This window comes from Pygocentrus nattereri, chromosome 20 (genome assembly GCF_015220715.1).
Source record: "Pygocentrus nattereri isolate fPygNat1 chromosome 20, fPygNat1.pri, whole genome shotgun sequence".
Classification (NCBI taxonomy): Eukaryota; Metazoa; Chordata; class Actinopteri; order Characiformes; family Serrasalmidae; genus Pygocentrus; species Pygocentrus nattereri.
Window position 1 is genome coordinate 1,344,824 of NC_051230.1, and position 15,000 is coordinate 1,359,823.

The following is a 15,000-nucleotide window of genomic DNA, read 5'->3' on the forward strand; positions in this document are numbered from 1 at the left end:
GGAGCAGCCGATTGCAGCAGCTCCACCCCGAGTGACGGTTTTTTCTATCCTGTATTAGGTTTGCTACTTTTCTTTCGGTTTCCGACCACGTTTATTTCTTTCGTAGTGTTTGTCCTCTTTACTGCTGCAATTGAAGAATTTCCCTCTGGGATTAATAAAGTTATCTTTCTACCTACCTGGTGTGAGTGGATCAGACACAGCAGTGCTGCTGGAGTTTTTAAACACTGTGTCCACTCACTGTCCACTTTATTAGACACTCCTAACTCGTCGGTCCACCTTGTAGATGTAAAGTCAGAGACGACAGCTCATCTGCTGCTGCACAGTTTGTGTTGGTCGTCCTCTAGTCCTTCATCAGTGGTCACAGGATGCTGCCCACAGGACGCTGCCCACAGGACGCTGCCCACAGGACGCTGTTGGCTGGATAGTTTTGGTTGGTGGACTATTCTCAGTCCAGCAGTGACACTGAGGTGTTTAAAAACTCCAACAGCACTGCTGTGTCTGATCCACTCAGACCAGCACAACACACACTAACACACCAGACCACTCCTGACCACTGAAGAACAGGGTAACAGAGTATCAGAGAAACAGATGGACTACAGTCTGTAACTGTAGAACTACAGAGTGCAGCTATACGGTCAGTGGAGCTGATAAAGTGGACAGTGAGTGTAGAAACAGTGAGGTGGACTTAACGAAGTGGGCAGTATGTTTAACTGTGCAGTTCATGCTTATTTATGCACATGAATGTGATTATAATGAAATCCTTTACCTTTAGCACTGATGGGCAGCAACTTCCCTGCGATGCGCTGGTCTGAGGACCAAACTTAGAAGCATTACAGCGTCAGAACGTCTTCAGTGCTGTGAAAACGCACGTTCAGTCACGAGGCTCCTGTTTGACTTTCACTCCGTCGGCTGGTGCTGTAAACTGAGCGCATAATGGAAGGAAAAGTCAATCTTTCAGCCTGAAAGAGAAGAGATCTCGGAGAAGTTTCGGGTCAAGGCGCGGGAATATTCCTCCTTTAACAATTCAGCAAGGTTCACAGACTCTGCATATTTCCCTTCAGCTTTGAAACCGGAGTGAAACCCGTCGTATTATGTGCTTTCTTCTCCACCGACGCCTGCGCCTTTCCCTTTATTTATTTATTTTTCCTTTTTTTCAAATTTAATCTCTCGCTCCAAAGCCGCGCGGCCTTCATAAACACGCACGCCTGCCGCCTCTGCGCTCCGGAGTTCAGACACACGCTTGACACGGAGTCTGAGAGGGAGCGCGTGTATTCCCCCGTGGGGACGAGGCAACAGCGGCAATGCAAATACCTGCAGAGTCTTCAGCGCTAATGTCAACTAGCATGTCACGCGGAAGATATTTATAAGCAACTTAAAAGTCCTGCACTGTCAGGTTCTCATAAATATTTGTATTTTATGTAAACACAGTCGGCTCTCTCGCTCAGACACGCTCGCGCTCCGCCTGACGCTCGCTGTCACTTGTTGAGGACGCCGTGTAGCATAACTAGCGCTGTTATGCTAAGCTGTCGTGTGTTGTGCTAATGCTCGATATGCAAATATAACCTGGCCGTGAGCCAAAACTGAGCAGTTCGTTACGCAAGTTTCATTTCTACTGATAATTATTGTTTATTTAAGTTGTTTTACCTGTAGTTTGTGGCGTGGTGGGTAGCGCTGCCTCACAGCGAGGAGGGTCTGGGTTCGATTCCCCGGCCGGGTAACCGGGGTCTTCTCTGTGTGGAGTCTGCATGTTCTCCCTGTGTCTGTGTGGGGTTCCTCCAGGTTCTCCGGTTTCCCCCCACAGTCCAGACATGCAGTCAGGCCGTTTGGACGTTACGTTGCCCCTGGGTGTGAGTGTCTCTGTGTCTGTCTGTGTCTGTCTGTCTACCCTGCGATGCACTGGCGACCTGTCCAGGGTGTTTCCTGCCTTCCGCCCGATGGCCGCGACCCAGAAGAAAGAGTGGCTTAAAAGATCAAGAGGTGTTGATCTGTGCTAAGGTGACCAGATTTCTGCAATGAAATCCGGGAACATTTCCAATTCGGCATCTTTAACATAGCCGATGTTTTTATCTCTGAAATATAAAAGGGGGGTCCGTTCCAGTTCCATGTATTTTGAGCGTGATAACTGTTGACTGATGAAGGCCGACGGATAAAATTGGCTGCTAACGTTGTAAACCGTGTCAGAAAACCATACAGTAGCTACCATGAAGAGTCACCTATCCTTCTGGGTTGCAGGGGGCGCTGCAGCCTATCCCAGCGGTCATTGCCTGTCCATCGTGGGGCAGACAGACGCATGCAATCACACACTCACACCTAGGAGCAATTCAGCATCTCCAATCAGCCTGACTGCATGTCTTTGGACTGTGGGAGGAAACCCACACAGACACAGGGAGAACATACAGCGTCCACACAGAGAGGACCCTGGTCGCCCGGCCGGGGAATCGAACCCAGGCCCTTTTTGCTGTGAGGTTGCAACCCACAGCGCCACCATGCTGCCGCAGTTTAATACAGCTCACCTCGTGCCTTGACAGGAAGTTGGTGTTCTTCTATAAATGATACTGAAAAACGTCGTACGGAGCCCTGCTGGTGACACCCCGAGTAAGTCGTGACCACCACTTAGTAAGGCAAGGGACGAGATCATGGCCACGTATTAGGATCTCGTTCCCACACCTTACTAAGTTGTGGCCATGCATTTATTATTTACTTATACAGGAAGTCACCAGCGAGGCTCTGTAGTCTCACTTGTGTCTCACTTCTGCCTCATCGGTGGTGCTTTGGACCTGCGCAAGACATGAAAGGCCATAACTGGCTGTTATTCTCGTGGTCTTTTAACAGGATGTTAGACTCTGATACCATCTAATACAAAGAATTTCAGCTTCTCAGGTTCAGTTGTTCTGCTGAATTATTATGGATGGAAGCAGCTCTGGCTGCTTTATGGGCTTTTGTCTTGTGTTGTTTTTATTTTCCTGTGTGAAGTGGAGAGTGTTGCAGCCTCTCTCGCTCACGGCTGTGTTTATCATGCTGAAGCGGAAGACTTTTTAGAGAAAAACTCGCAACAAGGCCTCCAGCCACCTCAGACTGGAACTGACACATGAGGGCTGGCAACCAGAGAGACAGAGGGAGGGAGAGAGGGAGAGAGAGAGAGAGAGGGGGGCATAATAATGAGGCCTAAATATTGCAAAAAGCAGTTTCTGTGCTTTGGAGGAGGTGGAAAAGTTTGTTTATCGATAAAGAGAAATCTAAAAAGAGGTAGCAGAAACTGAAGTGTTGATGTAGGGTAGGTGTTTCTAATAAAGTGGCCAGTGAGTGGAAGCACAAGGTAGGTGTTTCTAATAAACTGGCCAGTGAGTGGAAGCCCAAGGTAGGTGTTTCTAATAAAGTGGCCAGTGAGTGGAAGCACAAGGTAGGTGTTTCTAATAAAGTGGCCAGTGAGTGGAAGCCCAAGGTGGGTGTTTCTAATAAAGTGGCCAGTCAGTGGAAGCCCAAGGTAGGTGTTTCTAATAAAGTGGCCAGTCAGTGGAAGCCCAAGGTGGGTGTTTCTAATAAAGTGGCCAGTGAGTGGAAGCCCAAGGTGGGTGTTTCTAATAAAGTGGCCAGTCAGTGGAAACCCAAGGTGGGTGTTCCTAATAAAGTGGCCAGTCAGTGGAAGCCCAAGGTGGGTGTTTCTAATAAAGTGGCCAGTCAGTGGAAGCCCAAGGTGGGTGTTTCTAATAAAGTGGCCAGTCAGTGGAAGCCCAAGGTGGGTGTTTCTAATAAAGTGGCCAGTCAGTGGAAGCCCAAGGAGGGTGTTTCTAATAAAGTGGCCAGTGAGTGGAAGCCCAAGGTGGGTGTTTCTAATAAAGTGGCCAATGAGTGGAAGCCCAAGGTGGGTGTTTCTAATAAAGTGGCCAGTGAGTGGAAGCACAAGGTAGGTGTTTCTAATAAAGTGGCCAGTGAGTGGAAGCACAAGGTGGGTGTTTCTAATAAAGTGGCCAGTGAGTGGAAGCCCAAGGTGGGTGTTTCTAATAAAGTGGCCAGTCAGTGGAAGCCCAAGGTAGGTGTTTCTAATAAAGTGGCCAGTGAGTGGAAGCACAAGGTGGGTGTTTCTAATAAAGTGGCCAGTGAGTGGAAGCCCAAGGTGGGTGTTTCTAATAAAGTGGCCAGTCAGTGGAAACCCAAGGTGGGTGTTTCTAATAAAGTGGCCAGTCAGTGGAAGCCCAAGGTGGGTGTTTCTAATAAAGTGGCCAGTCAGTGGAAGCCCAAGGTGGGTGTTTCTAATAAAGTGGCCAGTCAGTGGAAGCCCAAGGAGGGTGTTTCTAATAAAGTGGCCAGTGAGTGGAAGCCCAAGGTGGGTGTTTCTAATAAAGTGGCCAATGAGTGGAAGCCCAAGGTGGGTGTTTCTAATAAAGTGGCCAGTGAGTGGAAGCCCAAGGTGGGTGTTTCTAATAAAGTGGCCAGTCAGTGGAAGCCCAAGGTGGGTGTTTCTAATAAAGTGGCCAGTGAGTGGAAGCCCAAGGTGGGTGTTTCTAATAAAGTGGTCAGTGAGTGGAAGCCCAAGGTGGGTGTTTCTAATAAAGTGGCCAGTCAGTGGAAGCCCAAGGTGGGTGTTTCTAATAAAGTGGCCAGCTGGTGTATTACTGCTCTGTAAGAACATAATTTCTTTCTTCTGCGTTCATGAGGGATGAAATGGGAAAATTCCACAGGTTCCTTGAGAAAGAAGGTCGGTCGGGTCGATGAATAAAGTCTGAATGTTTGAATGTAGGAGGTTTTGTGCCATTCAGGTGTTTCAGTATGTGGGCGTGTGGCTGAAGGTCTTTTGTGGTTTCTCAGTGAAAGTTTCTTATAAAGCGAAGCGCGGTGAATAAAATGGCCCAAACCCGGGGCCCCGGATTCTGCCGTTTGTTTTCCTTTTGAAACGTGGAGAAATTTGCCGCATGACGGAGGTCTAAGGTCGTCCGTGTATGGCGAGAGCTCATTTTTCAGTCTGAGCGGCGAACGTGCTTAAGTTAAACTAATGCTTTCATTCTGCCGCTGATTCCGGAGCCACATGATTTCCATTACTTTCGCTCTGCTCTATTTTCCTTTCATTTTACGCTAGATTTATCTGCAATTTTACACAACATCTGCACAGTGATTTGTGGGTAGAAAAAACAACAACAAAAAAAGGAAAAGGCTCTGGTTTGTTTAATTGATTTGGCTCGTGCGACCCGAGTCCTGCTCCAGATGAGTTTTCCTCTCTGAGCTGAAAGGGTTTTTTAGATCTTTATCAGTTGCATGGATCGTGTCACATGAGCGAAACAAAGGCTGTGAAAGAGGCGAGTGTTTATCAGACAGGCGGGTGCAGATCTGCAGGATTACGCTCTAAATGCCCTCACTGCTGTGGGGCCAAGGAAGGAAGCTGAGGGGCGGAGCTTCCACTCACACATTCCTTTAGTTTTCACTAAGGTTCACTAAAGAGTGTGTCCGGCCAGTCAGGGTCCAGAAAACTCTCTCCTCTCACTCTCTCTCTCTCTCTCTCTCTCGCTCTCTCTCTCCCTCCCTTATTACTCTCTCCCTTATTAATCTCTCCCTTATTACTCTCTCCCTTTACTCTCTCCCTTATTACTCTCTCCCTTTACACTCTCTTCCTTATTACTCTCTCCCTTTACTCTCTCCCTTATTACTCTCTCCCTTTACACTCTCTCCCTTATTACTCTCTCCCTTTACTCTCTCCCTTTACACTCTCTCCCTTTACTCTCTCCCTTTACACTCTCTCCCTTATTACTCTCTCCCTTTACTCTCTCCCTTTACTCTCTCCCTTATTACTCTCTCCCTTTACTCTCTCCCTTTACACTCTCTCCCTTTACTCTCTCCCTTTACACTCTCTCCCTTATTACTCTCTCCCTTTACTCTCTCCCTTTACACTCTCCCTTTACACTCTCTCCCTTATTACTCTCTCCCTTTACACTCTCTCCCTTATTACTCTCTCCCTTTACTCTCTCCCTTATTACTCTCTCCCTTTACTCTCTCCCTTTACACTCTCCCTTTACACTCTCTCCCTTATTACTCTCTCCCTTTACACTCTCCCTTTACACTCTCTCCCTTATTACTCTCTCCCTTTACACTCTCTCCCTTATTACTCTCTCCCTTTACACTCTCCCTTTACACTCTCTCCCTTATTACTCTCTCCCTTTACACTCTCTCCCTTATTACTCTCTCCCTTTACTCTCTCCCTTTACACTCTCTCCCTTATTACTCTCTCCCTTATTACTCTCTCCCTTATTACTCTCTCCCTTTACTCTCTCCCTTATTACTCTCTCCCTTTACTCTCTCCCTTTACACTCTCTCCCTTATTACTCTCTCCCTTTACTCTCTCCCTTTACACTCTCTCCCTTTACACTCTCTCCCTTATTACTCTCTCCCTTATTACTCTCTCCCTTTACTCTCTCCCTTTACACTCTCTCCCTTATTACTCTCTCCCTTATTACTCTCTCCCTTTACTCTCTCCCTTTACACTCTCTCCCTTATTACTCTCTCCCTTTACTCTCTCCCTTATTACTCTCTCCCTTATTACTCTCTCCCTTTACTCTCTCCCTTATTACTCTCTCCCTTATTACTCTCTCCCTTTACACTCTCTCCCTTATTACTCTCTCCCTTTACACTCTCTCCCTTTACTCTCTCCCTTATTACTCTCTCCCTTTACTCTCTCCCTTATTACTCTCTCCCTTATTACTCTCTCCCTTTACTCTCTCCCTTATTACTCTCTCCCTTATTACTCTCTCCCTTTACACTCTCTCCCTTATTACTCTCTCCCTTTACACTCTCTCCCTTTACTCTCTCCCTTATTACTCTCTCCCTTTACTCTCTCCCTTATTACTCTCTCCCTTATTACTCTCTCCCTTTACTCTCTCCCTTATTACTCTCTCCCTTATTACTCTCTCCCTTTACTCTCTCCCTTATTACTCTCTCCCTTATTACTCTCTCCCTTTACACTCTCTCCCTTATTACTCTCTCCCTTTACACTCTCTCCCTTATTACTCTCTCCCTTTACACTCTCTCCCTTATTACTCTCTCCCTTATTACTCTCTCCCTTTACTCTCTCCCTTTACACTCTCTCCCTTATTACTCTCTCCCTTTACACTCTCTCCCTTATTACTCTCTCCCTTTACACTCTCTCCCTTATTACTCTCTCCCTTTACACTCTCTCCCTTATTACTCTCTCCCTTTACTCTCTCCCTTTACACTCTCTCCCTTATTACTCTCTCCCTTTACTCTCTCCCTTTACACTCTCTCCCTTTACTCTCTCCCTTTACACTCTCTCCCTTATTACTCTCTCCCTTTACACTCTCTCCCTTATTACTCTCTCCCTTTACACTCTCTCCCTTATTACTCTCTCCCTTTACACTCTCTCCCTTTACACTCTCTCCCTTATTACTCTCTCCCTTTACACTCTCTCCCTTATTACTCTCTCCCTTTACACTCTCTCCCTTATTACTCTCTCCCTTATTACTCTCTCCCTTTACTCTCTCCCTTATTACTCTCTCCCTTTACACTCTCCCTTTACACTCTCTCCCTTATTACTCTCTCCCTTTACACTCTCTCCCTTATTACTCTCTCCCTTTACACTCTCTCCCTTATTACTCTCTCCCTTTACTCTCTCCCTTTACACTCTCTCCCTTATTACTCTCTCCCTTATTACTCTCTCCCTTTACTCTCTCCCTTTACACTCTCTCCCTTATTACTCTCTCCCTTTACACTCTCTTCCTTATTACTCTCTCCTTTTACTCTCTCCCTTATTACTCTCTCCCTTTACACTCTCTCCCTTATTACTCTCTCCCTTTACACTCTCTCCCTTATTACTCTCTCCCTTTACACTCTCTCCCTTATTACTCTCTCCCTTTACTCTCTCCCTTTACACTCTCTCCCTTATTACTCTCTCCCTTTACTCTCTCCCTTTACACTCTCCCTTTACACTCTCTCCCTTATTACTCTCTCCCTTTACTCTCTCCCTTATTACTCTCTCCCTTATTACTCTCTCCCTTTACACTCTCTCCCTTATTACTCTCTCCCTTTACACTCTCTCCCTTATTACTCTCTCCCTTATTACTCTCTCCCTTTACACTCTCTCCCTTATTACTCTCTCCCTTTACTCTCTCCCTTATTACTCTCTCCCTTTACACTCTCTCCCTTATTACTCTCTCCCTTTACTCTCTCCCTTATTACTCTCTCCCTTTACACTCTCTCCCTTATTACTCTCTCCCTTTACACTCTCCCTTATTACTCTCTCCCTTTACACTCTCCCTTTACACTCTCTCCCTTATTACTCTCTCCCTTTACTCTCTCCCTTATTACTCTCTCCCTTTACACTCTCTCCCTTATTACTCTCTCCCTTTACACTCTCCCTTTACACTCTCTCCCTTATTACTCTCTCCCTTATTACACTCTCCCTTATTACTCTCTCCCTTTACTCTCTCCCTTATTACTCTCTCTCTTATTACTCTCTCCCTTATCACTCTCTCCCTTTACACTCTCTCTTGTTACTCTCTCCCATTACACTCTCCCTTATTTCTCTCTTCTTTTACACTCTCCCTTATTACTCTCTCCCTTATTACTCTCTCCCATTACACTCTCTCTTATTACTCTCTCCCTTATTACTCTCTCCCTTTACTCTCTCCCTTATTACTCTCTTCTTTTACACTCTCCCTTGTTACTCTCTCCCATTACACTCTCCCTTATTACTCTCTTCTTTTACACTCTCCCTTATTACACTCTCCCTTATTACTCTCTCCCATTACACTCTCTCTTATTACTCTCTCCCTTATTACTCTCTCCCATTACACACTCTTTCCTTCTCTTCCTTTCTCACTTATTACTCTTACTATCACTCTATCTACTCTCATTGTTACTCTCTCTCTCTCATTACTCTTTTTATTTCTCTCTCCTTCATTACCCTCTTATTCTCTCTCTTCCTCTTTCTCTTATCACTCTTTCCCTCCTTCATAACTCTCTCTCCCTCTCTCCCCCTTAAATCTCTCCCTCTCCCTCCCTCTCTCTCTGTAGTTTGAGATGATTGTGCCTCTGAATGAAACTGTAGATGTTGAGAACTGAGAATGATGGGTAATGTAGTCAGAGAGAGAGAGTAGAGATTAGAGACGTGTGTGAGGTTCAGGGCGGTTGGTGATTTTCCGGGCCGTACCCCGGGAAGCCCGGTCCAGCCGGCGCTCCGGTCCTGTGAACACAGCACATTATCAAACATCCTGAGTGCTTAAGCTTCACAGTTCATATGTGAATCTGTTAATTGCCCTGTCAGTTGTTAAAGCTCGTTTATTCGTCCTCTCCGAACGAGGACGCAGGGACAGAGGGATGAGACCGTCCCAGGCCTCCGTCTGTCGGTACCCGCTTCCCACTTGGAGCTAATAAATATTCAAACCTTTTTCCTTTTCCTCTGCTCCCCTCGGTTTCGTAGATGTTCAAAAGCACTTTTCTGTTCTCCGTCACTTCGTGCCTCGTTCTAATGAGTGGCTTTTCCAGCCGCGCGTGCGCCGAGGCGGCGAGAGTGGAGCCTAATTACTGTGGAGAGGAGCGATGGAGGGAAACGTGTGACCATTTAGACCTCGTTTGATTTTTTCCGTGTCTTACGTTCGACGAGCTTCCGCGCCGGTCCGGCTTTGATTAGCGGAGCCGAAGGAAAGACGTCTATGCGCTCGGCGGGAGTTTAGAACCGGCGCGCTGACGAGATCAAACGAGGCGGCGAGGCGTCTTTTCTCATCTTCATTCCTTCTTTCTTCTCTTTCTCTCCCGCGTTTGCTGATATTAATCATATTGATTAAACAGTTTGGCGGGAAAATCTCATTTACCTTGACCTGTTATCGCAAACGCCGTCGATCAACGGAGCCACGTTCGGTGTCCAACGAGCTAACAGCCCACCAATTAGCACTGGAGCTACGAGGCTAATATAGCTGACGAGCTAATACCCACCAATTAGCACTGGAGCTACGAGGCTAATATAGCTGACGAGCTAACAGCCCACCAATTAGCGCTGGAGCAACGAGGCTAATGTAGCTAACGAACCAATACCCACCAATTAGCACTGGAGCTACGAGGCTAATATAGCTAACGAACTCATACCCACCAATTAGCGCTGGAGCTACGAGGCTAATGTAGCCAATGAACCAATACCCACCAATTAGCGCTGGAGCTACAAGGCTAATATAGCTAACGAACTAATACCCACCAATTAGCGCTGGAGCAACGAGGCTAATGTAGCTAGTGAATTAATACCCACCAATTAGCGCTGGAGCAACGAGGCTAATGTAGCTAACAAATTAATACCCACCAATTAGCAAAGAGCTATGAGGCTAATGTAGCTAACGAAATAATATACACCAATTAGCACTGGAGCTACGAGGCTAATGTAGCTAACGAATTCATACCCACCAATTAGCGCTGGAGCTACGAGGCTAATGTAGCTAACGAACTAATACTCACCAATTAGCGCTGGAGCTACGAGGCTAATATCGCTAATAAGCTGACTCCCTACCAATTAGCACTGGAGCTACAAGGCTAATATAGCTAACGAACTAATACCCACCAATTAGCGCTGGAGCTACGAGGCTAATGTAGCTACTTTCAAAGCTTTTCTCAAGACGTTAAATATGTTTACAAGTTTAAGAAAATTTGCTACATTAGCCTCGTAGCTCCAGTGCCAATGTGGGGGTGTTAGCTCATCAGCTACATTAGCCACATAGCTCCAGTGGTGATGTGGGGCTGTTAGCTTGTCAGCTACATTAGCCACATAGCTCCGGTGCAGATGTGGGGGTGTTAGCTCATCAGCTACATTAGCCACATAGCTCCAGTACCAATATGGGGGTGTTAGCTCGTCAGCTACATTAGCCACAAAGCTCCAGTGCAGATTTGGGGGTGATAGCTCGTCGGCTACATTAGCCACATAGCTCCAGTGCCGATGTGGGGGTGTTAGCTCATCAACTACATTAGCCACATAGCTCCAGTGCCAATGTGGGGGTGTTAGCTCGTCAGCTACATTAGCCACAAAGCTCCAGTGCAGATTTGGGGGTGATAGCTCGTCGGCTACATTAGCCACATAGCTCCAGTGCCGATGTGGGGGTGATAGCTCGTCGGCTACATTAGCCACATAGCTCCAGTGCCAATGTGGGGGTATTAGCTCGTCAGCTACATTGGCCACATTGCTCCAGTGCAGATGTGGGGGTGTTAGCTCGTCGGCTACATTAGCCACATAGCTCCAGTGCAGATGTGGGGGTATTAGCTCATCGGCTACATTAGGCACATAGCTCCAGTGCAGATGTGGGGGTATTAGCTCATCGGCTACATTAGCCACATAGCTCCGGTGCTGATGTGGGGGTATTAGCTCATTGGCTACATTAGCCACATAGCTCCAGTGGTGATGTGGGGGTGTTAGCTTGTCAGCTACATTAGCCACATAGCTCCAGTGCCGATGTGGGGGTGATAGCTCGTCGGCTACATTAGCCACATAGCTCCAGTGCCGATGTGGGGGTGTTAGCTCATCAGCTACATTGGCCACATTGCTCCAGTGCAGATGTGGGGGTGATAGCTCGTCGGCTACATTAGCCACAAAGCTCCAGTGCAGATGTGGGGGTGATAGCTCGTCGGCTACATTAGCCACATAGCTCCAGTGCCGATGTGGGGGTGATAGCTCGTCGGCTACATTAGCCACATAGCTCCAGTGCCCATGTGGGGGTGTTAGCTCATCAGCTACATTGGCCACATTGCTCCATTGCAGATGTGGGGGTGATAGCTCGTCGGCTACATTAGCCACATAGCTCCAGTGTCGATGTGGGGGTGATAGCTCGTCGGCTACATTAGCCACATAGCTCCAGTGCCCATGTGGGGGTGTTAGCTCATCAGCTACATTGGCCACATTGCTCCAGTGCAGATGTGGGGGTGATAGCTCGTCGGCTACATTAGCCACAAAGCTCCAGTGCAGATTCGGGGGTGATAGCTCGTCGGCTACATTAGCCACATAGCTCCAGTGCCGATGTGGGGGTGATAGCTCGTCGGCTACATTAGCCACATAGCTCCAGTGCCCATGTGGGGGTGTTAGCTCATCAGCTACATTGGCCACATTGCTCCATTGCAGATGTGGGGGTGATAGCTCGTCGGCTACATTAGCCACATAGCTCCAGTGCCCATGTGGGGGTGTTAGCTCATCAGCTACATTGGCCACATTGCTCCAGTGCAGATGTGGGGGTGATAGCTCGTCGGCTACATTAGCCACAAAGCTCCAGTGCAGATTTGGGGGTGTTAGCTCGTCGGTTACATTAGCCACAAAGCTCCAGTGCAGATTCGGGGGTGATAGCTCGTCGGCTACATTAGCCACAGAGCTCCAGTGCCAATGTGGGGGTATTAGCTCGTCAGCTACATTGGCCACATTGCTCCAGTGCAGATGTGGGGGTGTTAGCTCGTCGACTACATTAGCCACATAGCTCCAGTGCAGATGTGGGGGTATTAGCTCATCGGCTACATTAGCCACATAGCTCCAGTACCAATATGGGGGTGTTAGCTCGTCAGCTACATTAGCCACATAGCTCCAGTGCCAATGTGGGGGTATTAGCTCATCAGCTACATTGGCCACATTGCTCCAGTGCAGATGTGGGGGTGATAGCTCGTCGGCTACATTAGCCACATAGCTCCAGTGCCGATGTGGGGGGTGTTAGCTCATCAGCTACATTAGCCACATTGCTCCAGTGCAGATGTGGGGGTGATAGCTCGTCGGCTACATTAGCCACATAGCTCCAGTGCCGATGTGGGGGTGTTAGCTCATCAGCTACATTGGCCACATTGCTCCAGTGCAGATGTGGGGGTGTTAGCTCGTCGGCTACATTAGCTACAAAGCTCCAGTGCAGATTTGGGCGTGATAGCTCGTCAGCTACATTAGCCACATAGCTCCAGTACCAATATGGGGGTGTTAGCTCGTCAGTTACATTAGCCACATAGCTCCAGTGCCAGTGTGGGGGTATTAGCTCATCAGCTACATTTGCCACATTGCTCCAGTGCAGATGTGGGGGTATTAGCTCGTCGGCTACATTAGCCACAAAGCTCCAGTGCAGATTTGGGCGTGATAGCTCGTCGGCTACATTAGCCACATAGCTCCAGTGCCAATGTGGGGGTATTAGCTCATCAGCTACATTAGCCACAAAGCTCCAGTGCAGATTTGGGGGTGATAGCTTGTCGGCTACATTAGCCACATAGCTCCAGTGCATATTTGGGGGTGTTAGCTCGTCAGCTACATTAGCCACAAAGCTCCAGTGCAGATGTGGGGGTGTTAGCTTGTCAGCTACATTAGCCACATAGCTCCAGTGCAGATGTGGGGTATTAGCTCGTCAGCTACATTAGCCACATTGCTCCAGTGCAGATGTGGGGTATTAGCTTGTCAGCTACATTAGCCACATAGCTCCAGTGCAGATGTGGGGTATTAGCTTGTCAGCTACATTAGCCACATAGCTCCAGTGCAGATGTGGGGGTATTAGCTTGTCAGCTACATTAGCCACATAGCTCCAGTGCAAATGTGGGGGTATTAGCTCATCAGCTACATTAGCCACATAGCTCCAGTGCTAAACCTGCTGACGCCTTGGCTGATCGTCTGCGCTGAGCTCAGGGCGTAAACTGTAAATTTGATGTTTTTGCCAAACAGTTCCTTCAGCGCGGCGTCATTAATTACCTCACTGCTGGCTCCATTACCGAGCCGCTGTTCGCTAACTGCTCCTCTGTGGTTCCTCCTCCCTGCGATCACTTCCTTTCAGATCACGGCGCTTTTTCTTTCTGCAGCTTTTCGCCGAAAACAGCGATGATTTTAAATGGCTGTGGCGCGTTCCACGTGCCGCGGTGCAATCAAACCCCAATTACATGCTGCTTCCTTCTCCAAAAGCCCTTAACGTGGACTTGAATGGCTTAATGAGCAACTTAATGAATGCTCAGGGTGTTTGGCAGTAGCGCTCCTGCACAGCGCTGACGCTTTATGGCCTATTATAACTCACCATTTGCATCAGCAAATTACAACGGCTCGATATCATTATCCAACTAAAGCCGGATCGTAAATTAAACCTCCAATTACAAACAGCCGTCTGCGGGGAGCAGGAATGAATGGCTGGCGTTTTATTTTCGAAGAAAGAGAGAGAGAGAGCGGATGGAGGGATGAGGGATGAGTCCCGTCGTTGCAGGTGATTCTCCACGGAGGCATTTCTTCAGTTTATGAACGCGATGCAGGCTCTCGCCTCCTGCCTCGGAGTAAAGAGCCACATTAAATTTCCATTAAACTCTGCGCACCTCCAGAGCGGGAATTAGAGTCTATAGCATGACAGACAGAAGAGCAGGAGCTGTAATAGCTCTGTTTAGGCCTTAACAGCACACCTGTCATATGGAGGGACGGGCAACAGATTACTACAAACCCTATGTGCTCTGCCAGAAAACATGTTTAAAGAAAAATTCCACCCATTTTTTTTTATTTCTGAGGTGTAAACAGAGGGATTCAGAGGGTTTGGTGTCTTTACAGTGGTGGTGATGGGAACCAGGCGTCGCCATGACTACAACACAGATATAGACACTTTATTTACCATCCAGAACCACCAGAGAACCTACACGAGTCTTCTGAGCTTATATGGAATGTTGATGATGGAAAACAGTGGAAAATCTGGAATAATGAGATTTCTTTGGGGACTATTTTGCCGCACAGCGCCCTGCATGTCTCCCTCCACCATGAATGGAGTTGAAGTTCTCTAAACTCTCATAAAACAGCGTCTCAGTCATCAGGCAGTGAATCCAGAACCAGTTCATGTAGGAACTTTCTGTAGGAGCTTTTAGAGGGACGTCTGGTTCCCATCACCACCACTGTGAGCGGTTCTGACTCGGTGCGTTTATCTAGAACAGAGAGTTTCACACCCAACCCCTCAGAACCGCTCTGAATAATAAAGTGGAAGCACAAGGTGGGTGTTTCTAATAAAGTGGCCAGTCGTTGGAAGCTCAGCATTGGAATCTGCACTTTCCGCACAG

General features: G+C 47.7%; 1 protein-coding gene across 11 annotated transcripts in view; it reads left to right on the forward strand.

Moving 5' to 3' along the window:
- The window catches only part of fbrsl1 (fibrosin-like 1), a 546,240-nt gene that overhangs the window by 147,649 nt on the left and 383,591 nt on the right, over positions 1-15,000 (forward strand). The window lies entirely within an intron of this gene.